The 21,948-nt window shown below is 44.5% G+C and overlaps 1 long non-coding RNA gene across 1 annotated transcript in view; it reads left to right on the forward strand.

Annotated features, from left to right (window-relative positions):
- The window catches only part of LOC144144880 (uncharacterized), a 76,988-nt gene extending 60,147 nt beyond the window's left edge, over window positions 1-16,841 (forward strand). Inside the window, exons 4-5 of the long non-coding RNA XR_013317368.1 lie at window positions 12,275-12,437; window positions 15,996-16,841. This is a non-coding gene — a long non-coding RNA (uncharacterized LOC144144880). The remainder of the gene's footprint in view (window positions 1-12,274; window positions 12,438-15,995) is intronic.
- Window positions 16,842-21,948: the final 5,107 nt, after the last annotated feature.

A 21,948-nucleotide genomic window follows, 5' to 3' on the forward strand; every position in this document is an offset into this window, starting at 1 on the left:
TATTCTGCCCCTAGAAAACTGTGTTAATGTCCTTAGTGAGTCTTTAATGATGTTATGCTTTTATTTGATACTTCTGATATACGGACTGCATTGTTACGCTATACGCTATGCATTGTTTCTCCGATTTCTCGAAATGCGTTAGGAAGACAAAAGTGGAGGACCTATTCATCGTCACTATCACCAACATCCTATTTAGGACGACTCAAGCGTGAAGGCCTCTCCTACTGACCTTCACCCGCGGTTGCCCTGCGTTTCCCTAGTACATTATGTGCTCCGAATACTGTTATTTCATCTCTCCATCGAGTAAATGGCCGTCCCCTGCTTGTAGACCCGTCTATGCGTGTTCATTCTGTTACTCTGGTGGTCCAACATTTGTTAGTTCATCTAATGGTCAAAACTGCGAGGTTGAGAACGGCCTTATATGCTGTACTAATGTTGGTGGTTCTTTCACTTTCTCTGGCGCGGGTAAATTTGTGGTTCGGCAGGTTCTGCAATATTCTTGTCATGATCAGTGATTGCATGAGTTTTATCGTTTCTTTTCTCTTCTTCTTGCTCTTTCTTGGTTGGATGTTTTGCTTGTGGGCAATAATTTGTTAAAGATTTTTCTTTTTTTTTGGCGATTGGAAGTTGGAAGGGACCCGCTTGTCTAGAAACCCGCCGAGCATTCTTACGTGGCTGTTCTCTGGGAGGATATTCGTATCTTCGGATATTCGGAAACTAGAAGTGACTTTTAACTTGGCGGCGTGGCGCCATCTGCCGTTTACTAAACGGAGCTACCAGCGGAGACAATCGTGGGAATATTAATAAGTATTTTGAAAACTTACGTGACTAGACGCTATGTAGTGGGCTTTATTTGAGATATTTTGGGCCTATAATCTATACCTTTCTTGATTTCTGAGAGACCGGCGTTAATCCTTTGTCCCCTGTTTTTTGTTAGGTCATCCCCAGTTGGTGCCGGCATAAGTCCCTGTGGAAAACGTTGGTAAGGCGTCGCGCCGCTGAGCCCAAGGCCACTGGTTCAATTCCGGGTAGCGGCGGTCATTTTTCTGATGGAAGCAGGAAACAAAAACGCCAGTGTGTCCAGATTTCGGCGCAAGTGTTAAGGACCCTAAAGTGGTCAGAATTGTTCTGGAGGCTTCCACTACCACATGCCTCGTAGCCCACGAGTAGCCTCGTTATATGACTTCCCGGATATTTGTATTTTTGGTCTTCTGGTGGAAACCAGCCTTGGTGTGATGCCGTACGTGCAGTTACTGCTGGAGATCGTGTCTGCCGATTATGCTTCCACCGACTGGGCATAGGACAAACTTCACCGCGCAGGCGCGGCACCTGGTGCAAACGCGCGTCCTTTCTTTCCTATCCGACGTTGTATCGTTGTCCTCCTTTCCAGAATTATGTTGCCGAGGCCCCACATTGCAGGTTCAGCGGAGCCCTGAATCGTGCTGCCTCAGTCTTAGCTTCCGGGTGGCAGCGGTGGCGTATTTCCGTGGACGCCTGACTAGTACGGCTGATAGTGGACGCCTAGAAGCCACAGGGGAATCGACAAAGGAGCCTAATAACGCTATCACGTTAAAATAACAGCGTAGCGACCGCCCCACGCTGTCCAACACCTTATTTTGCTTCCGCAGCGGGCGACGCGTTGCCGGCGCCCGTGATTCGGGGCAGGTTTCCTGTGCGCCGCGGTCGCTGATCTTGGCCTGCGATCACGTGGCGTGCGCAACAAGCGTGTGGTAGCGCCTGATGCGCGATATCGAGTTCAGAGGTGGCTTCTTTGTGTTCTGCCCGCTCAGTTTCGCGCATGTCCATTCATCATAGCGCCCGCACAAGAATTCGGACTCTGCTTAATTCTAACAATTTTGTGGTCCTCTTCGAGTTCTAATTAACGATCTTTCACTGTACTAAGTTCTGCAGTTTTTTTAAAAGAGAAATCTCTAAAACCATGCAACTTGAATTTAGCTCTGATTACCTTTTATGCCAGAGCACCTGCAAAACTTTCCATGGGCCTAATATAATACTTATATTATATGTAAATGATTTCACGCTCTCACCAAATTTTTTGTGCATGTTTAGTTGAAGAACGGTGCAACGTCTTTGATGGAAACGGGCAAAGGTCCACTATAGAGTCGTAATGCGATCTTACGCCATGAAGCGTCACCCCAATCATTTTCATGACCTTCTTACTTTTAGTCGATAGTGTTCGTACTCCTCAATAACTTCAATATAACATTTGGTATCGTAACCGTGCTTAACACACGTTTAGAACATTCAGTCAGAGCCAGGGCGCTCCTCAGTAAAGGGGGCGGGGGGCGTGCGGAAGAGGCACCATCTTGCTTTTGCAGGAAGGGCCGATGCAGTCTTGTGTTCTTTGTGAGGAGACAAATCTTGATCAGTCTGCACAAAGGCCACGGTGACACATGTTGTGCAGCCTAATGATGAGCGGAGCCAGGATTCTTTCCAATGGAAATAATGCGGCGTCACCTGTCCTTTGCAAACGGGATGACAGCATTCAGAAGGAGCCCGTGGGTTGCCGTCTGTTTGCGTTTATTTAATTTAGATGCACAGATGCCTTGTGGGATTTAGAGCCCTATTTTTGACTGCACAAATTCCCAGGAAAACTGGGAATTTGGAAGAAGTTTTTTCTGATTGGCTTTCAGTTTTGGTCACGTACTTCCGGTTGACAAAGCGGTTGTGTGTGCCTTCGTCATTTTGACGTTTGCAGACGTTTACGGGCATTACTTCTAAAGTTTGCCTTATTTCTCTTTAGTTAAAGCGCATAATTCTTGGCCGCCAATAGAAAACTAGAATAAATGCACCGGACATGAAAACGTAGGTCTGTCTTTGCTACTCAACAACAATACTGCTTGTAATACACGCCCTGTCTGTGATTGCCTGGTCAGGCATGATGTAATTTAAACAGTTGGGGCGAACGATCTCACCACACGTTGGCAACTTCAGCCTGCGCAGAAGTGACGTAACGTTACGTAAAAGCTTAAAAATGTTGCCTGCTTTTGTGGCGAAATAGGGCAAAAATTTGCACACACCTTTGGCGCTACGAAATGTCCGCGAATTTGCAGCAGGCGCAGTTTCGCCTGACACCCGATTTAAAGAATGCTTTCTACCGAAAGCAATAATAGTTTCGACTGTTTCCGACTCAGCGATCACGGAGCATACAAATAATGTGCAGTATTTTGCTTTAATGTTTGGCAATACAATACAATTTATTTCTTTGGCGTAACCGCAACATAAGAACACAGTACACGGCTCTCCATGACAAAGAGAACCCAGTGCATGGCATCTGTCCACACTCCTCCTAGTAAGCTGCTGCGTCACACAGCCGAAGTCAAGAGAAAAATAAAAAAAAGTGGGTTTTGTTCATTACAGCGCTGATTGTAGATGAGCTTGTCTACTGAGTGAATCAGCAACATCGGTACGCACCGCGGTAATCAGGCGTAGTGCTTCGCTGCTGTTATGTGTCATACAAGCGATGGTTGCGGCCGTCTTTTTATGTGATCACGCCATAAACATTTTACATAACAGCAGACGATAGAGTGGCGGCGGTGGCGGCGGTGGCGGCCGGGAAGGTGATAACGCAACAAAGCTTGCGTTGAAGCAGACGGCTCAACTACGTCACTAAAAGCGATTGAAAGAAATAAATAGATAAGTTAAAAAAGACTGGGTGATGTTCTTTAGCTCAACATCCCACTTTCGCTGGCTTTTGGATCAGCGTTACTCGATAGCCTTGTGGTGCTGACGCCAATTCGACCTGCAGAAATGTGTTCCCCTTGCCAACCCCAGCTACTGTCTAGATTTTTAGAATACATGCCAAGGGTTTTTATATTTTTTATGGGCAATATTTTATACCTTAGTTGTAATCTTTATCAGTGAAGCGTCCAATTGCACTGCATGTTTTCAGAGCTATACGTGAATCATGTCACTGATTGCCTACGTTGTGCTTACGCAAGAAACACGGCGAATGACCTGGCAATTTGTGCAGTCCAGAATAGGGCACTTATTAGCAATTCGTTTGCACGGGAACTAACCTTAGATATTTGTACAGTCTAAGGTGGACGATGCGCGCCCTGATTAAAAATGTTTCCGCGCTCTCGTTATTTTGAAAACTTTAGTGTAAGTTCTCTGACGTTTACAGCCTGTAAAAAAAGCTTCTTCATTACCACGTGAGCAGTGACCTAGTTTTATGTCAAAGCCTTGCCAAATATAAAAGCGAGTTATCACTGACATCGCGGCTAGCGCACCTGCTGGACGAGGCTTAATTAATGGTTGCAGCTCAGCTGAGTCCGTGAATCTATTATCACGGCGGCACTTGTCTAATCATTCACTTGTTTTTCCAGGTGAAGCCAAGAGTTTGATCTGTCCGCAGAAGTGCAGTAAAGATCCCGTGAGCTACTTATTTACTTTACGAAAACGATTGCAGTGGGTGTTCGCACATAGAGCGTGTGCGGCCATTAAATGTTTGTATATTAATCCTGGGCGGTACCTTTCGTTTAACATTTAGTCGTTTTTTAAATGTCGCCTTAAATATGTTATGTTTCGTTTTATAAACATGACGATGGCGTTTGAGTTCTCAAGCTGTTTAACACCAAGAATGTGAACAATGTGAAATATATTTAGAGTTTCTACGCAACACTACAGAGCCAGTGGTGCTTCTGCATATATAGAAGCTGAGTCTTATATGAAGAACTGGTAGACAAACTTCTGGGCCCAGCTTCTTGCTTCCCTGCAAATGTCATCGAAGAATCAGTCGTTTTGAGACACAGCCAAATGATATTTTCTTCGATCTCCCCTTTCGATTCATTATAACATTCCGGTCCTCTCATGCATTTTGCATGATGAATGCAGTTTACTGTACCCTTTGTTTCTTTGTGCACCTCGGCAGTTTACCCAGGCAGTATTGAACAAATTGTAGACATCGTGGGTAGTGCCGTAAAAGCTTCCTCAACCTCAAAATTTTTGGCCCTTATCTAGCTGCGTGACACAGGGTGAAAAAAAAAAACAGATCGTGTCAAACTGCCGTGCACCGGGCGTCACATAGGAAGAAAACAGCAGCACAAATGTTCAGGTGGACATTAGCCAACCCATAAAATTGACAAAGTTTTGCCCAATGATAGCAAAGAGTGAGGCGTCATTGTGCAAAAAAAGGATCAGGCGCACTATACTGTCGGCACGAAAGCTATGGAGTACGAATTGCCCGTAGTGTACGAAGAATGCGTACATTAGTGACAGTCAATAAAGACGGAAGGGAGATATTTACCCAAATGTTTTAAAACATGGTAACGGTATAATAAATACAACTCACGTGCGGAATGGCATCAAGATAAATGTCTTCCTCGTCGTTATGGGGTATCTATGAAAATGTCGTAGGCACCTTGGTGCTCTTATTACTCCAAGCTGATTGACAGTTTTTAATTCGCGCTATAGTGTTTGCTTCATGGGGTAGCCACGGGCAGGTTGACAACATAAGGCTTGTGAACAGGATTGAGCGACAAAAAATACAGCCCAAGGACGCACCTCTGAAGCACCTATAATAGGACTGAATTGAAATATTTCCAGTAGGAATACATAAACGACTTCTATCAGTTCGCATGTTATTATGCCGGAGTTGGGCATGCAAGGATCATGAGATATACGAAATGCCCCAATAACTTTGTCGAACTTTTACATTGCCTTCTGTGCAAACTTTAAAAACTTTACAAGCCACCGCCGGAAAGAAAATATAGACGCAACTTGTTTCTTTATATCCCTGGTGCTGCTTCGCTTACCATCTTACCACTTCTTCTAAGGTGCTGCACTAGAATTTGAGACCGGGAGTAAGTATATTTTTCCCTTTTTTTGAAAAACTATAACGTATTTTTGGTTTCCCTTAGAGTAAACCTGTTCTTGGTTGCATTTATTCATGCGACGGATTTCGGCTTGGTAAATATTATGATGGAACGCCATGTTGGGTGAGTGTCAAGTTGAAATTTCTAGTTCAATTGCTTCAAAAATTTCCAACAAATTTTAATGATTCATGCGTTTTATTGTTCTATGTAATGTTTTAATCCCCAATAAAATGACTTTATAAGGCTCACAATATCTCTTTGGTGCCATGGTCTGCGTAAAATAAGCCAACGCCTAGCCAAACTACATTTTGTTTTTTGACGTCTGGCTGAATACAGAGGTAGAATACGTTTTGCATATTGGACACATTTCTACCCTGAGGAGGCACGCGTAATACTGTTTATGTTTACGAAACGAGAACTTTTATATACTCCCTGGGCTCCAGCTCATAAAAAAAACATAACGAACTTTGTGGTACAAATATAAATACCTGATAACTGTGCTGCAACTATAGGTTGGTGCTACGGTGCAATATAGTTTCTACCATTAACTGGACACCACTGACCTCCTTCTCCCCGCAGGCAAAATTTGTTTCTGATAGTGGGTACATCATCAGAAAGCAAAAGCGACAGAATTACGCTAAAAATTACTTCCCCAAAACCGTTACGTCTTTGTTCTTATTTGGCGAACGCTGCAACGAAATAGGAGTACGTGAGCTTATGGTGTAGGGTAAACTACACTCATCTCAGCACACTTTCCTAAATGACGATTGTGTCATTTAGCAGAGGTTGCAAACTACGTTGAGCAAGAATTGCCAGGAAATTTGTCTATCGAAAATATCACTGGGCTTTCAAATACAGCCTTGAAAAATATTGCCTTTAAAAATTAGGTAATTAGTGTTGGAATTTCTGTTTCATGCGGCAAAGCCTTAAATGTTCTACGAGGTGTGGTATTATTTACGAGGGGTGAACTCTCATGGAAGTTGTCAATTTTAGTTTGTTTACCCGCCAAAAAAAATAATATGAATAGCAATAGCACCTATTAGGAATAGCACCTAATAGGAATAGCGCCTCCCGGCACACATACTGAAAGATATGTAGAATGGGGCTAATTGGTAATGTTTCATATTGAATTGCGCTACGTATGCAAATGCAAACAGCTAGCTAACAAGAATTTGCACCTCCTCCAAGTCGTGTTAGCGTCCTATTTGTCTTTTTATACCTAGCGCAATTCCGTATGAAACCCATGCTGAATGGCGCACGGTGGTTGGTACCTTGGAAAAGTACCGCTGCAGGACAATACAAGAAAAATCAGCCGAACGTTTTGTGACGGCTCGTGTTCACCGAAAAGACCTCGGCGGGTGGGCGGCCTCAAGAGCCAGCACGGTGCCAGACTGGTACGGTGTTATCCGGCAGCACCACAAATCCCGGGAACCAACGCCAAAAGAGGCCATCGCTGGGCCATGTATGTGTGTGCGGGTGTGTGCATTGAACTTCTAAGGATCAGCGACGGGTCCTTTCCGAAAAATGGTCGAGCACGCCACACGGGGAGGGTGTCACCGGGCTATCAATGGTAATTTCGAGTAGCGGCGGAGAGGTAAGTGCGTTGGGAAGCCCGAATGACTCACAGTGGCAAGGGCATCTTGGTACCTTTTTGGAGGCGCCGCTCTAAGCTGGAACCTCCCGATAAGAGCTCCTTTTGTGACGACGTAGGTGGCTCATTATGCCCCAGTCGGACAAGAGGGGACAGTGGTCATTGACTGCGTGGGAGGAGGTGTGGAAGAACGACGAAAGGTATTAAAAGGGGAGGCTGACCGGAGGGCGAGGATCAGTCAGATCGAGAGGCAGTCAGATAGAGGGACATCGATCCGGAGAACGGACAAGACTTGTCGCGAGATGGGTTAGGCCGTAGACAGGGGGCTTCTGGCCCCAGAGGCTAGCCATCACTCAGGTGCGACGTCTGGGGTGAGAGCGATCTGGGGAGAGGACGAGACGAGATGCAAGAAGTGGTAGGCAGAAGGCAGGGGAGCTTAGGACTCCGGAACCTAGCCATCGCTCGAAAGCGACGTCTCACCACCCGTCAGCACACTTAGCCAACCGAAGTCCAGCCATTGTACGAGACCCAGTCTAAGCAGCCCTATCACGGCGGGCCTTTCGTTCGAGCCCGAGCCAGAAAAGCCTCATTGCTGCGTACGCCACCTCTTCGTTCTAGCCCGCGCAGCAGCAGCCTCATCGCGGCGAGCCCTTCATTCGAGCTTGAGCCATAGCGGCGTGACCGCGGCGAACGTCAGGCCCTTCCAACAAGCCCGTGCCACATCACGCTGAAGCAGTCCAGCGATGCCCAGCCGTAAGCGAGGTCGAGCCAGTTATCTTATTAAATTCCATGTAATAACTTCCGTGTGGCTGTGCCTCCATCTCCTCATGCCCAGTGTGGACCCAGGGTCACGTTGAGAATCCCGACCATCACATTGGTGTCAGAAGTGGGGTCCACACTTAAATAATTAAGCAAAAGCTGCATTTCACCCCCAGCGAGAAGAGGTTGAGGCACTGACTCGGTTCTAACATGGAAGGAGTCCAATCGAGTGCACAGGCCTTCTGGGCGGGAGTGTTTGCAAAAGCCTGCACGACACCAGAACTCGGGCGGTTAAATTTAGAGTAGGGGGCCGCGTTTACCTAGAGTGCGTGTACATAAAGGCAGGGCTAGCCCGTAAATTGACCCCCAAATGGAGAGGACCGTACCGCGTTGTAGGGCAGCTTTTAGCGATCAGTTTTCGGATTCCAAGGAAATCGGTTGTTGGAATTCGTGCAGCAAAAGATAGCACGGCGTAGAGAGACGGCGGATGCCGAGTGGCTAAGACCGAAAGAAAGGTTAGAACGGGAGATAGAGACATACCGGGTGGAACCAGTGCAGTAGTTTGGACGCGCTGGAACAAAACAGACAGAGGAGGAAGGATGAGGCAGAATAAGACTGTGATGCGCAGTCAAGGAGCCAAGGAGAGTTTCAGCCCAGGCTCGAAGGAAACGACGGTGAGGCGCAGTTAAAGAGCCAAGGAGAGTTTGAGCGGAAAGGTCAATTTCGTTTGTTTTGGTTTCCACCTCGCCTTAGGTCTTGTAATTAAGTAAATTATTTTTTCTTGTTTGTTTGAAAACTGTACATAGTGTGAATAATCCCAACATGTGCACTCGAGGGGTATTCACATTGATGAATTCTTTTGAAATTCTACCCTGGCGTGAACCTCGGGAGAGACAAGCGTGATATTCTTTAGATGAGTTTTCGAGGAGGCTGTGCGCATGTGTGTTTGTGATTACAGTCAACTGTTATTGTTCGTTTAACATTCCTTTTAAGAAGGAGCGGATGTGATGGCTCGTGTTCGCCGAAACGACTTCGGCAGGTGGTTGGCATGGTGTCATACTGGTACGGTGTCATCCGGGAGCACCAGCCTACCCGGGCACCGGCGCTTAAAGAGACCAACACAAGATAGTGACAGAAATAACACAAAGGAAACACTGGTGAATCACTGCTCCGCAGTTCCGACAGTTTAATTTTAAGTCTTCCACTCTAACTTGTCCACTTATCCAAAACAATCGTGTTCTGTCAGAAAGGGTAATATTATTATTTTTCATTGCATGGTCCCTATGCGACCTATGCTTTTTCTAGCTGCTTGAGAATGCCCTAGAACAAGGTTCCGCAACCTCCGGCCCCCGGGGCAGAAGCACGGGGCGCCAGCTTGGTGTAAGGCCCCCCTTCCCGCCCTCTGGTCAGTACATATGTGAAGGCCGACATGGCAGTTTTGACCTATAACTGGGGTCAAAGCTGTGGCCTTCATGGTGTAAATAAACATGATTATGATTTCTACTACAGTTTCGTACACTATTTTAATTTGTCCGAAAATTTTTGTTGTCCCTGTAAAGCCCTTTCTCTCCCTCTTCCCCGATCTACCTTCAAACTCTCATTACCCAGGTGAAGAGGTTGGTCCTGGATTGGCCAATCGCCCTTTTTAACAACTCACAATTTTAGGGTGCACATGTTTTGCTACTTTTGTAATATTATGCTCAAAACACGGCTGTGGGTACCAGTGGTGTCATTGTGTCCGCTCATTACCTTGTCATGATCCCTTTTCTTTGGCGCCTTTTTGACCGCCTGTTTGTCATGGAATTGGGGCGTTCTCTGTTTAAATATACTGTATTCGCCTAACCATGGCAAGGATTGTTTTTTTCTGTTCTGTTTTTTTTTCTTTACGCGTGTCAGCAATTCATATTTGCAATAACCAGAAACGTGCATGGGTGCTTCTGTAGCTTGGATGATGAAATTATTTCTGTGGGCCACAATAACTGTCTCTGTTAGAGGCATTAGGTGGCTTTTAAACAGCCTGGTTAAAGCGCCAGGTGACGCGGATTTGAGCTGGTCAGCTACCGGCGGTTGTACACGGGATGCGTATTTCAATCGCACCCTTTAAGAAGAGAATTTCATGTTTAGATGCCCTTAATTTCTGCGTCTTTGCTCTTATTTTGTTTGTCTGTTGGTAGTCCTTTAAACTGCCTTTACGTCATGTCGACGTCGTTCGGCTCATTTTTTTTAGAGGGGTGGTGGCACCACTTTTCCCGGTTAATGTTAGGGTTACGTGGTTCGCTTCCTTTACTCAGCAGAATAAGCTGGTTAAACTATGGAAGGGCTTAGACCCGCGGAATATTGTTTATTTCGATCTCATTTGTCGCGCCAATGGAACAGCGCAGTTAGTGGCAGGAAGCTAATGGGCACCAGCACGACATCTCCCTGTGAACAGGAAAAATAGTGACGCAGCGGAATGTCTCCGACGTTTGGCAGGAACTGGTGACGTCACTCTAAACGCGCGCTAGGCGAGAGGCGACAGGACACTGGCAACGCTCTAGAACTCATGCACATAGGCAGAGCTACAAGTATCACCGATCACCAGAAGTGCATTGCTGTTGGAATCAAAGTTTTACATGCAGAAAAAAGGCCTATAATTTATTCTAGAATTACAAAAAAATTCACCATTTGTGCTTTTTTAGTAAGCGGTTTTCCCATATTTAGCATATTGAGAGGCCTAAACGGGTTCAGGAAGCTCAGCCGCTCAGCTGTGGGGACAGGGTGTTCGAAAGCGCGCTTCCGCCAGTCTCCACCCTATTTAGCATTCAGCACAAATTCGGGAAGTAATAGCGTGGTTTTGTTAAACGCGTCATTTGGGCTCCAAGCAATGGAAACCGAAAGTAACAACTTTAACAGCGGAGCTGTTGTAGAAGCCTTAAGTTTGACGTTGCAGGAAAAAAATACCAAGAAAATGCAGAGCGTTCATGAGCGCGTGCCTCGCGGCGACCGCCCAGCGTTCTCGGCATACTCAATGGCCTTAGGAAAAAACAAAAAAGAACTTAGCGTACAGTGCATGTAATGATTTGCATGAGCAACACGACTATATCGATGCACATGACGGTGACTACTACTATAGCACAGTGCAAAGCAACGACGGGACATGTATATAGACAAATTCAATCTTGCACATATGCCTAATGATGGTTCCTTCAATGCTCATGTATAATAAATAAATACTGCTCTTCGCTATGCTCAAACCTTGCGCGACTTAGTGCAAGCTTGGCCAGTTGGTGTGGGTAGAAGTCTACTATGCTGAGGATGACTTTGCATCTACCACCGTCCACGAAGAAGGCGATGACCTCTTCGATGCATACGATGACGATTACTAGCACCATAACTATGCAAATAAACAATGATACTTAAACAAATATGGGTCCGGAAAGGCTCATATACAACAGCTTAGCCATTCAAGTCTTCGGCATGAGTGGAAGTTTACCTGAATTTTTTATGCGGCTCAAATTTATGAGTTATCGCGCGATGAAGTATTTGAAGTTTTCTGCCAGGTTTGCTCGATTCTTAAACATGAATGAAAACTGCAAAATAGAATCTAAAGCTTTTATGTAAGTACTCCTTAATGTGACGATTGGTGTTTTTTTATTAATATTAGCGTAGTGTACTTCCATTGCTCCTGATTGTGTGCTGTCAAAGCCTAAATATATTCAATCAGTCAAGCTATATATTCATTTCGGCCGAGTATTGGTCAGTTATTATTTGAGCCCTGTGGTTTATCGGCTAGGAGGGATTCATAGAACACAGTCCCTTAAATTATTTTTTGTCATGACTGCTTGAAACCTCATAGTGTGCGCTTGAAATTTAAAAAAAACGCACCACTAAAATTTTTTGATTTGAAAGAAAGTTGTTTGTAGATGGCAGAAATGTTGCACAGATTTTTCTGAAGTATTTCAAACCAAACATCCAGAAGAAAACTGCAGGGAAAAGCGCAAAAAGGGCACTGGTAAAAAGTGAATTAGAAACAATGCGAATGCTTTTATTGAGATTACGTTTACTTGTGAAATGTGCTCAAATAATCTGTAAAGTTCTCAATTTTTAGATTTTGCGTCGCATAGGAAAAAGATACGGACTGCAAGGAAACTGCAGTAAAACGGTATGTATTGTATGGCCAAAGAGATACGGTATGTCGGACGCCCAAAAAAAATGCCATAAATCATCAACACCACAAGCCTTGCCAACGGCTCCAAACACGTTAGATCGAGGTAAGAATTTCTGAGGGCTGTTTTTTAACCACTTCTCCAAGTTAGAGCATAGATCTTTCCCAAAAGCCAAAGAAACCTGAAAGATCGCTTTTTGCGCGTAAAATCTTAGAACAATAACCAAAATGATAATGGTAATACAGGATTGCATTCAGACGGCATGCGAACAAACTTTTGCTAAATGTGAAAGGGGCCGAACATATTTTTTTGCAAAGGGACAAAGGAACAACAGAAAAACCATTAGGTACACATTCTATAAAATAAACGTTGATAAAAAAAACATTTGAGATCTTTTTAAGCAGGAAAAAAAAAACGCTGAATAATTTTTTGCACCATCCAACCATTTTATGCACGGTGCCTAACTTAGGAACATACCAGGAAAGTGCAACAACCTCTTTTTCGTCGTGGGAACTTCCCGGCCCCTTTCCACAAACGCTTCTTCCTCCGCTTGCGTACGAGCAGTGTTATGGCCTAGTGTCACGTCCCATCATAGCTAGCTCTTGACTCGTTGACAGAAAAGAGTGTAAAGGTGGCTAGTCATGTCCCATATCGTTAGCTTGTTCCGGCGACATTTTTTTCTAAGCATACACACGCCAACACGTTTCTACCTTGTAAGCACATAGCTTTATTTGGAAGCTTGCGGTACATCTTCCAAGCCTGCAACGTTAAAAATATCAATTGGCGTGGTTGCGTGGCAAAACATTTAAAATAAGCTGCTCTGTTATACATGCATTTCTCATGAAATTTCGTTATGCATAAAAACAAACTAAAATTTGACAAAAATGGTTGTGCTACATTCACAAAACCTACCGGGCTAAGAAGGACCAACAAAAAAATGAAAAAAACCTTACAGTAACGCGTAAGACTTGAAAGTAGCAAAACTGTACGCAACCTTCACGGCACGACGACTGTTTAGGTTCACCAATGCAGCCGATTTGCTGCTTCCCCGCTGCCGGAAGAATCTTTACTTCAACATTGTTGGTATAACTGTGAGCTTCCTACCTTTTTTGGAATTGATAATCATTGCACATCAGATTGGAGGGTCGCTGTACCCTCAAAAAAAAAAACGTCCGCCATTGGAGCCGATTTTCCTCTTCGCCGCTCCAACGATTTTTGCTCCATCATTGTTGCTATAAGTGTGAGCTTCCTTCAGTGTTTTTGTAAGTGATAAAGAATACACATCACCTTGGAGGGGCGTACACTATGACGCGTCTTTCTAGAGCAAGTGTTCGTCGATCGTCGACGAACACTTGCTATCGTTGAAGCAATCGTCGAGCCAATCCTCTACGTCGTCTCCAGGAAGTCTTGAAAACATCTGAGGGTCTCGATGCCGGCTGGTGATCATCCAGGCTGGGGCAAGTGGGCTTGAAGGTGCTGGGCCATCGGCAGGGTTGGTCGGATCGCCTTCCGGCATGCTGAGAGTAGGAAGATGGACACGCCGACCTAAACGAAGCTCCAGGGAGAAGCCGGGGAGAGCGTACGTGGATCGAGGTGCACTTCCACCACGTGCAAGATTAGTACACGGGAGACTTGAAGGACGCGTTTAATGACGACGCAGCTTCTCCGAGAGGCCGTTGCAAAAAGCGATGGTGGAGAAGGCGTGACGATGATAGATGAAAAAGATGGTGTGTTGCTCGCGTGCGACACACTGATGATGAGTTGCAAGGTGGGATTGGGCATTCGAGTAAAAGTTATGAAACAACAATGACGCCTGTGCTCGCACTTATACAAATGCAATAATTGCAAGCTCCATTTACCGCTTGACAATAGGCATTCGAATATGTAAATTTCAAGGCTTGCGGGTCCTATATTAAGTGTGCCGCCAAAGTGTCACGCATCTCTTTGAATACCCTTGGAGTGCTTAGAATAACGCTTCCGCATTGAAGAAGCAAAACAGAAGCTGCCTTGTGGCTCTGCCAGTGAGGAATATTGCTAACTGGGCGCGAGCTATACGGCCTCATGCTATTAACTTAGCTCATGTAGTTTATTCAAAATATCCAATGTGCGTTTTCTAGCCAAGGATTTTGGTTAAGCACCGTAACAGGGTTGGAAAGAATAGCGTGAAAAGAAATGTGGCTTACGACGATCCAAATATGGAAGCTACACACCATACGACAGTTACTCAAAACAAAATTTTCCCCTCAATTTTATTATAGTTGATTTAACAGTATCCACCAAAACGTTTATATATACAAATCTTTTAATGGCTGGGTGAAAGGAAAATCAGGGGTCGGTGCACGCAGAAGACTCTTCCGAGCATGGTAAGCGGAACGGGGCATCGGAGGGACCGAAAAAGGCTCTCTCGCACCAGAGGGCGCGCCAGCGAGCTCCTGCTACAGCAGCGAGCTACTGAAGCGAGTCCTAAGCAGCACTAGTATTAAAGCAAGAGTATAAAACATAGGCATATTAGTCCTTTTTAATATTATGACGTGTCATCGCCCTGCTACAAAAGGTAAACCAAGAGCAATACTCAATCATCATCATCATCATGCGTGACTTACTGCTCCAGCGACAATGGCGGACAGGTTCGACGGCAGTGTGGGCGCAGCGTAAACTTTGGAACGGCAAACACTGGCCGCACATTTTTGGGAAGTGGGTAGGCCCCGCTTCATAGATGAAATCCTCGCTGCATGTTCCAGCTTTAAGTTACATATTCCTTTGGTAAAACAGAGCACAGATTTGTGGATTGCCTCAAACAAGCTCAAGGTTTTCGGCACCAAACTAAATTGAGAAGTTTTACAGGGCACCGGGAGTGTTTTTTTTTTTGCAATGTTATAATACTTATGAACAAAATACTTTCTTAGACGTTGTGTAGACCATCCACAACAAAAAAAAGAGCTTTCATAAGTCGATGGCAGAAACACCTCGTTGACATATTTTGCTTTCAGAAATTAAAAACGTAATACCTTACTGTCATCTCTGATTGTGGATAAGGAGCACACGTTAGAATTGATCCTGCTGGTTGGAGCGCCGCGGACATGCCAATGAACAGCGCACTAGTGTGAAGCAAGCTGCCTATGTGTGTATCCGCAATAATGTCTGGTTATTAGTAGATCTCTCGCGGTATCTAGGCATTGAATTATCTTTATTTCCAGTGGTGTTTAACACTAACAGCGCCGACGTCTGGTACGCCTGCCCCAAATTCTGTCAATGGTGCTGGTGCATACCCAGCCAATACATTGTTTTCTTCAAAACAGCGCTGTGTGGAACAGCGGTAACGCTTGGTACATGGCAGTGGGGCTTGTCAACTTGTGTAGGTTGCGGGAACGTAACATGTATATAATTGAACTTCAAGGAAGGTTGTTCTATAGCAAAATAAACATTGACATGATACATATAAACAGTTTGAAAAAAATCTCAAAAGGCTAACATAATTGTGGACAGGCTCAAATTCACAATTTTACAAATTCTTTGACTGACACAGCGTTTTGCAAAAAAAGCAGCATGGAATTTCTTTTCAATTTCTTCTCTTATCGCAGCTAAACACGACAATTTTGCAAGCATTTTCAATGAAATTCTGAAATTTTGCGGTTTCGTTCTTTTTGCTCCCAACTATTCTAGGCACTACTCCCAAAGTCACAATAGGTGCGCACAAGCCTGTGGATCCACATTTTGAAATTACTCCCTCAACACCGTCAACAGAAACAGCCGAAACAGGTGGAACATCTGATGTTAGTACAAGCATGAAGACAACTTCTCCCGCTGTTTCGCCTTCGACGACAAAAGTTGAAAACGTGTCTGCCACGGCGCAAGAAACCACTATTAACAATAGCGCCACCCAGGAGTCTTCCAACACCAATTCACCACCTGCAACTCATAATGAAAGCTCGTCTACTTCTACCGACGAAACAATTATAGTCACTACAAGCATCCCGCTGGGCTCTCCCGCCCAATCATCCTCTGAAACTGCACCAGACACTGTAACTCCAGCTGATGACACTACTAAAGCGAATGCTAGCATCGAGGTTATTTCTACTGCCGACGCACCGTTGACAACGGGAGTGGAAGGTGATACTTCACCTTCGGAAGAATCCACCAAACACGATGTTCCTCGTACGTTTACATATCCCACCAGACCGGCCTGGCTGAATGAGCGTTTTAAAACAACCACTACAACCCAGAAAACCACTGAAGTCAGTGCCAGTTCTTCAGTGGCTGAAGAAACTTTGGCCCATAGCAACAGTACAGTCTCAACAAGCGGTACGGAATCATCGAAAAGAGAAAACGCCAGTGACGATTCTACGACGACCATGGCTTCGGCTTCTACTTTTCCAACGGCTTGCTAAAGGCGGAGATTTCAAAGGAATCGGTGATGGGCGCAAAAATAAAACTACACCCTCGACGGCAGTATTCAAATCACCAACTAGCCGAATCGGAGTAAAATAAAAACAATTTAGTTCCCCAAAAGTATTTCCTGTTAGCATGGCGTGAAAGTGAGGCCACAATGAGTAAAAATGAACAGTGTAGGAGGGGGAAACACCAAATAAAAGTTACTTTAAAAAGGTGTTCTCACACGTAGAAGCCACATAGACAAGAAACCGGGTTTTTACGCGGATAGAACTGAAACTGGCCCTTCAATAATAGATTGGACAGCGTCTATTTAACACGGCGAAAGAAAATTTTCTAATGTCATTTTTTTCCTGACAAACCGTGCCGATGGAAACAAAGCGAAATGTCGGTCGCTTTTGTGAATACTTTCATGGCAGTTTTTCCTTATAATAACATGCACTATCGAAGAACGGTGGAGAATTACATAACACCCTTCCCTGTACGAGAACTAAAAATCCCGAGGTGTTCCACTCTGTGAAGTTGGATGACCAGCGAAGCTTTCAGAAAACGAAATGGAGATAACAGCCTAAAGGATAACGAGCACAAAGATAACAACCACAAAGAATAAAAATTAACACAGCAGAAAACTCTGTGGCACATTGGTCATCTTACCTGCATTTGAGTAGAAAGCATGACGACAACAAATGTATTACTTCTACACCGTATTAACGTCTCTCACTTCGCTTTTCTTTTTTGTGCTTTCGCAAATTGTTTCGACCAAAATATTTTCTGCTACTGACGTTGCGTCCCGATGAAGTTTTACGCGGTAGCATTATTCACCTTTTACGTTTCCAATTCGCGGTCTCCTAATTTTTGAAGACAGCACGTTGCACCATCGAAGGTCCAGATTATTGGCCCGTCCTCCAAGTATGGGCCACAAGGAAAACAAGAACAAAAAAAGTACGGAGATAGTAGTAGTAGTAGTAGTAGTAGTAGTAGTAGTAGTAGTAGAAGTAGTAGAAGTACTAGTAGTAGTAGTAGTATTAGTAGTAGTAGTAGTAGTAGTAGTATTAGTAGTAGTAGTAATAGTAGGAAATTTTTATTAAGCCAAGAAGTAAGAGCGGTTTTCTATTATGGGACACCGAGTGATGACCGGGCGACCGATACCCTGGATGCCAGAAGTTACTGGACGTCCCGGTCGTCACTGGTGATGTGGTTCTCTAAAGGTCAGGGAGGGCGAGGTGGAAAGGAAAGTGCTGGAGATCTTGGTTATGTGCACACTCTAAAAAAATTTGGTCTGATGTGCGTGGCTGTGGTTTAGCCGACTTGCATGAACCTAGTAGTTTAAATGAAGAGAGGAGTAATTTTGTCTGATTTAAAGAGTTTGGGGTGAGGTTCAGGAAAAACTATCTGTCAAGTCGATAGTATTATGCAATGTCCTAAATTGTGACCAATGGTGTAAACTCAGCTTGTTATTCTGGTGCCCGTGCGGAGAGTGCATGTGGTGGGATATTTCCTTGCTGCTGCGGTGACCGGGGTTCAAAATCGGTGTTTGAGCACACATGAGTTTTTACTGAAAAGTAGCATACCTCTATCAGCCGAGGAAGTTTTTGTATCTGCGTAAGCAGAAAACGCCTGGCTAAATTAAAAAAATAACTGGCACCGGCAGGAATCGAACGTGGAGCAAATAGAGAAACAGAGCGACAGCCTGTCGTCTTACTGACTAAGGTACGCCTACGCGAGGAGACGGGGAGGCCGACGGTGCACTAAGCGAGCACAGCGGCGGGTCTATTACCTGCGCTCATTCAAAACCCTCAGTTGAAGTGCAAACTGCAAACCGCATAATTTATGATAACGGCGTTCACGGGGTTTGGATTAAGGGTGAATGGAACCGCGTCTGGGGAAAGGGAGAGCGCGGAGGGTGATCCGTGGCACCTCCCATGGAGAAAATGTGAGGGGGAGGCAGTGCGAGAGATGAAGCCTTAGCCGCGGGTACCGCCCTCCTCCACAGCCTATGTCTTACGCTCCTCTCTGTTTTCTTGCTGCCGTCGCTGCTGCTTTCGCTCACAATTACGCAGATGTCCCCACCCCGCGCCCTCCCTCCTCCCTGTGAAACCTAGGTAACGGTTGCCAGAGCCTCTGGTTTCACTCTTTGTAGAGCCTCGTGTGTGAATTCAAGTTACCTCGCACGGGTAATCATTGTAGGTGTCGTTTGTAGCTTCGCAGTGCAACCGCCTTCACAGCGTGGATTGTAGCCATTTTTTTTATGAACTTCCCCTTTGCAGCTGCGGTCATTTTCTTGCAAGGTTAACTGCAACAGGAACGACGACGATTTTTTGCATAATAGGACACCTAGGGCTTTCGCATTATATAATACACCGTTAGGGATACGACTTGCTGTAACTTTCTAACCAAAGTTGTTGGCTTTCTGGAGTCGTTTTCTGCCTTACACACAGCAGAGCGATCCGGCTTTGTGAAGACGCGAGCGTGTACACGCAGGTGTTATTGCGAAGGTGTGACCATCTCTGATGATAAAAAGTATATATTGTGTCTATGGCGGTGGGTTATTTACTTGGGAGATTGATTGATTGTGGGGTTTAACGCGCCGACGCAACGCAGGCGATGAGGCGCGCCGTAGTGGAGGGCTCCGGATTAATTTTGACCACCTGGGGATCTTTATCGTGCGCCGAAATCTCGTACACACGGGCGTTTTTTTACTTGGGAGCCCGCTGATGGAGAATTAGAAAGATAAAGGTAAACAAAACAATTATCACTGACCCCAAACAAATGGCTACGCAATTCAATGCGTATTTTTTTTTTATACGGTCTTCTCTAATGGGAATCTGTGCGATATTTCGGAGTGCTGCTCTGGCTCATTTGAGGGTCCAGTGGTAACTTGTAAGGGAGTTGTTGAAATGTTGCTCAAACTGGATGTAAAACAGTCTACAGGACCGGATGCCATTCTAAGTGCCTTTTTACGACGATATGCTGAACAAATTGCAGCGTTTTGACACATTTGTTTATTTATTAATACGGACAGGTGGTATACTTGATGACTGGCTTATGGCACGGTTAGTCCCGGTATTCAAATAAGGAGACAAATTAGATTACACCAACTACCGACCAGTTTTTATTACAAACACGTGTTGTAAAATGTTAGAGCATGTCATCGCGAATTATATTGAAACAGTTTTATGGGAAAGAAATTTGTTGTCACACTGCCAGGATAGGTTCCGTATGGGCATGTCCACCACCACCCAGTTGGTTTTAACAGTGCATGAGGTTTCCGAAATTCTGCATCGGTCAGGGCAGGTGGATATGCTCTCTGGACCTATGCAAGGCTTTTAGATAAAGTACCTCATGAGAACTTGTTGTATAAGTTAAAACAACTAGGATTACCTCTAAGTATTGTTCGTTGGGTGAATTCATACCTAACAAAGAGAAAACAGTTCGTCGAAATTAACAATTGTGCCTCTGATATGCTTCCTGTATCCTCGGGGGTGCCCCAAGGTAGTGTGTAAAGTCCCCTCCTGTTTCTGATTTAGGTCAATGATTCAGCAGAAGTTGTGAGTGATGTTTCAATCAAATTATTTGCTGACGATTGTGTAGTCTTTAGGGAAATATCGTTAAAGAAAGGTCACGACGTACAACAAAATAATCTTTTGGCAATAATTGATTGGTGTTATTGATAGGGCATGTTGCTCAACAATGAAAAAACAGTATTTCTGCGTGTAACACGTAAGATGCATCCAAGTACATTGTCTTATACTCTTCACATCAATGTCATCGCAGAAGTTTTAAAATACATGTACCTTGGTGTTACCCTATCTTCTAAGCTCAATTTGTGTGATCATGTATCCTATATCTGTATATCGTCTCTTAGTAAGTTCTGGTATCTGAGGCGGAAGCTCAAAAATGCTCCAGCAAACACTAAGCTAATGGCGTACAATGCATGTGTTCGAGCGAAATTAGAATATGCTTCAGTGGTTTGGGGTCCCTCTACTAAAAAAGACATTTCTCTGTTAGAGAAGGTGCAGAGAAAAGCCGTCCGATTTATTTACGGGAAATACAGCAGGCATGACTCACCATCTCTCCTGATAAAAGAAAATATATTCAAACGTTGGATGATCGCAGACCGGTCAGTCGGCTGATATTTCTGCATGATTGCTTGTCAGGCAAACTAAAAAAAGTATCTCTTCCAGGCATCGTTAACCACGTGTAACAAGGGCTACGAGACGCACTCATGAATTCGTATTGACACTTATTTTCGGTCGAGCAAATGGATTCAAAAATAGTTTTCCCCCAGGACTATTGCAGACTGGAATTCTTTACCTCTTGACGTTTTAAAAGCAAAAGATTTGGAAGAAGCGTTACAGCGTCATCTTTTTTTCAACTTCATGTGTTCTGTCGTGCTGCTCTTGTAATACATGTGTATAAGGTGCAGGGTACCATGAATTGTTTCTGATATATTTATTGCCTGTGTTCCCTTTCGTACTCATTTCAGTCCAATGTTTTGCATAAGACCCTCCTGCTTGGGTCGAAGTTTTGACCTGCAGTATCTGCAAATAAAAATAAATAAACAAAAATTATTTTCTACAGGGACTCAAGCATTTCTTTCAGACTGCGTACCTTTAAAACGTATCCCTGGTACGTCGCTTAATGAATCTATTTACAAAAGCTAGAAAACGCTCAGCCCTTGTGGAAAGGGTTGCAGCGATATAAATGAAAAAAAAACTTAACGCAAGATGGTTGAACGCGAAGCTTCCTCTGATACAAATTCAAAGTCCATAATCCAATTACCAAAGGCGAAATGTACGACAACACCGAGCTAAGCGAATTTGATTTAATCTTTTAGCTATTTGTTCATGATGGGGTCACCTGAGCTTGCTAATTCGGTTAGCTTAGCATTGTCGTTTATTTGGAGGTTGGCTGATTGCGTTGTGATCCTTGAACATGCACCGAAGAAAGCCTGACGCATCATTATCATCCTCATATCATCATGCACCCTCCCAGTGTGAAACGTTGGTGTTCCTGAAGTGCGTTCTTACGTAGCATCGCCACCAGTGTGGCGCAGTAGGTTCTCTTCAAAATGACTCAGCAACGTTTTCTTCAGGAGAGTCTGCTGTGCGTTAAAGAGCTGACACTGAAAAGAAAAAAACTAAACATCACAAAGCGTTCCCAATGTAATAAAGCCGCTGCTCATGGCGGATACCAGGGAGAAAACTTGGACCGGCCGTGGAGTGCA

This window comes from Haemaphysalis longicornis, unplaced genomic scaffold (assembly GCF_048455015.1).
Source record: "Haemaphysalis longicornis isolate Haplotype H1 unplaced genomic scaffold, Haemaphysalis longicornis Haplotype H1 scaffold_7, whole genome shotgun sequence".
NCBI classification, from domain to species: domain Eukaryota; kingdom Metazoa; phylum Arthropoda; class Arachnida; order Ixodida; family Ixodidae; genus Haemaphysalis; species Haemaphysalis longicornis.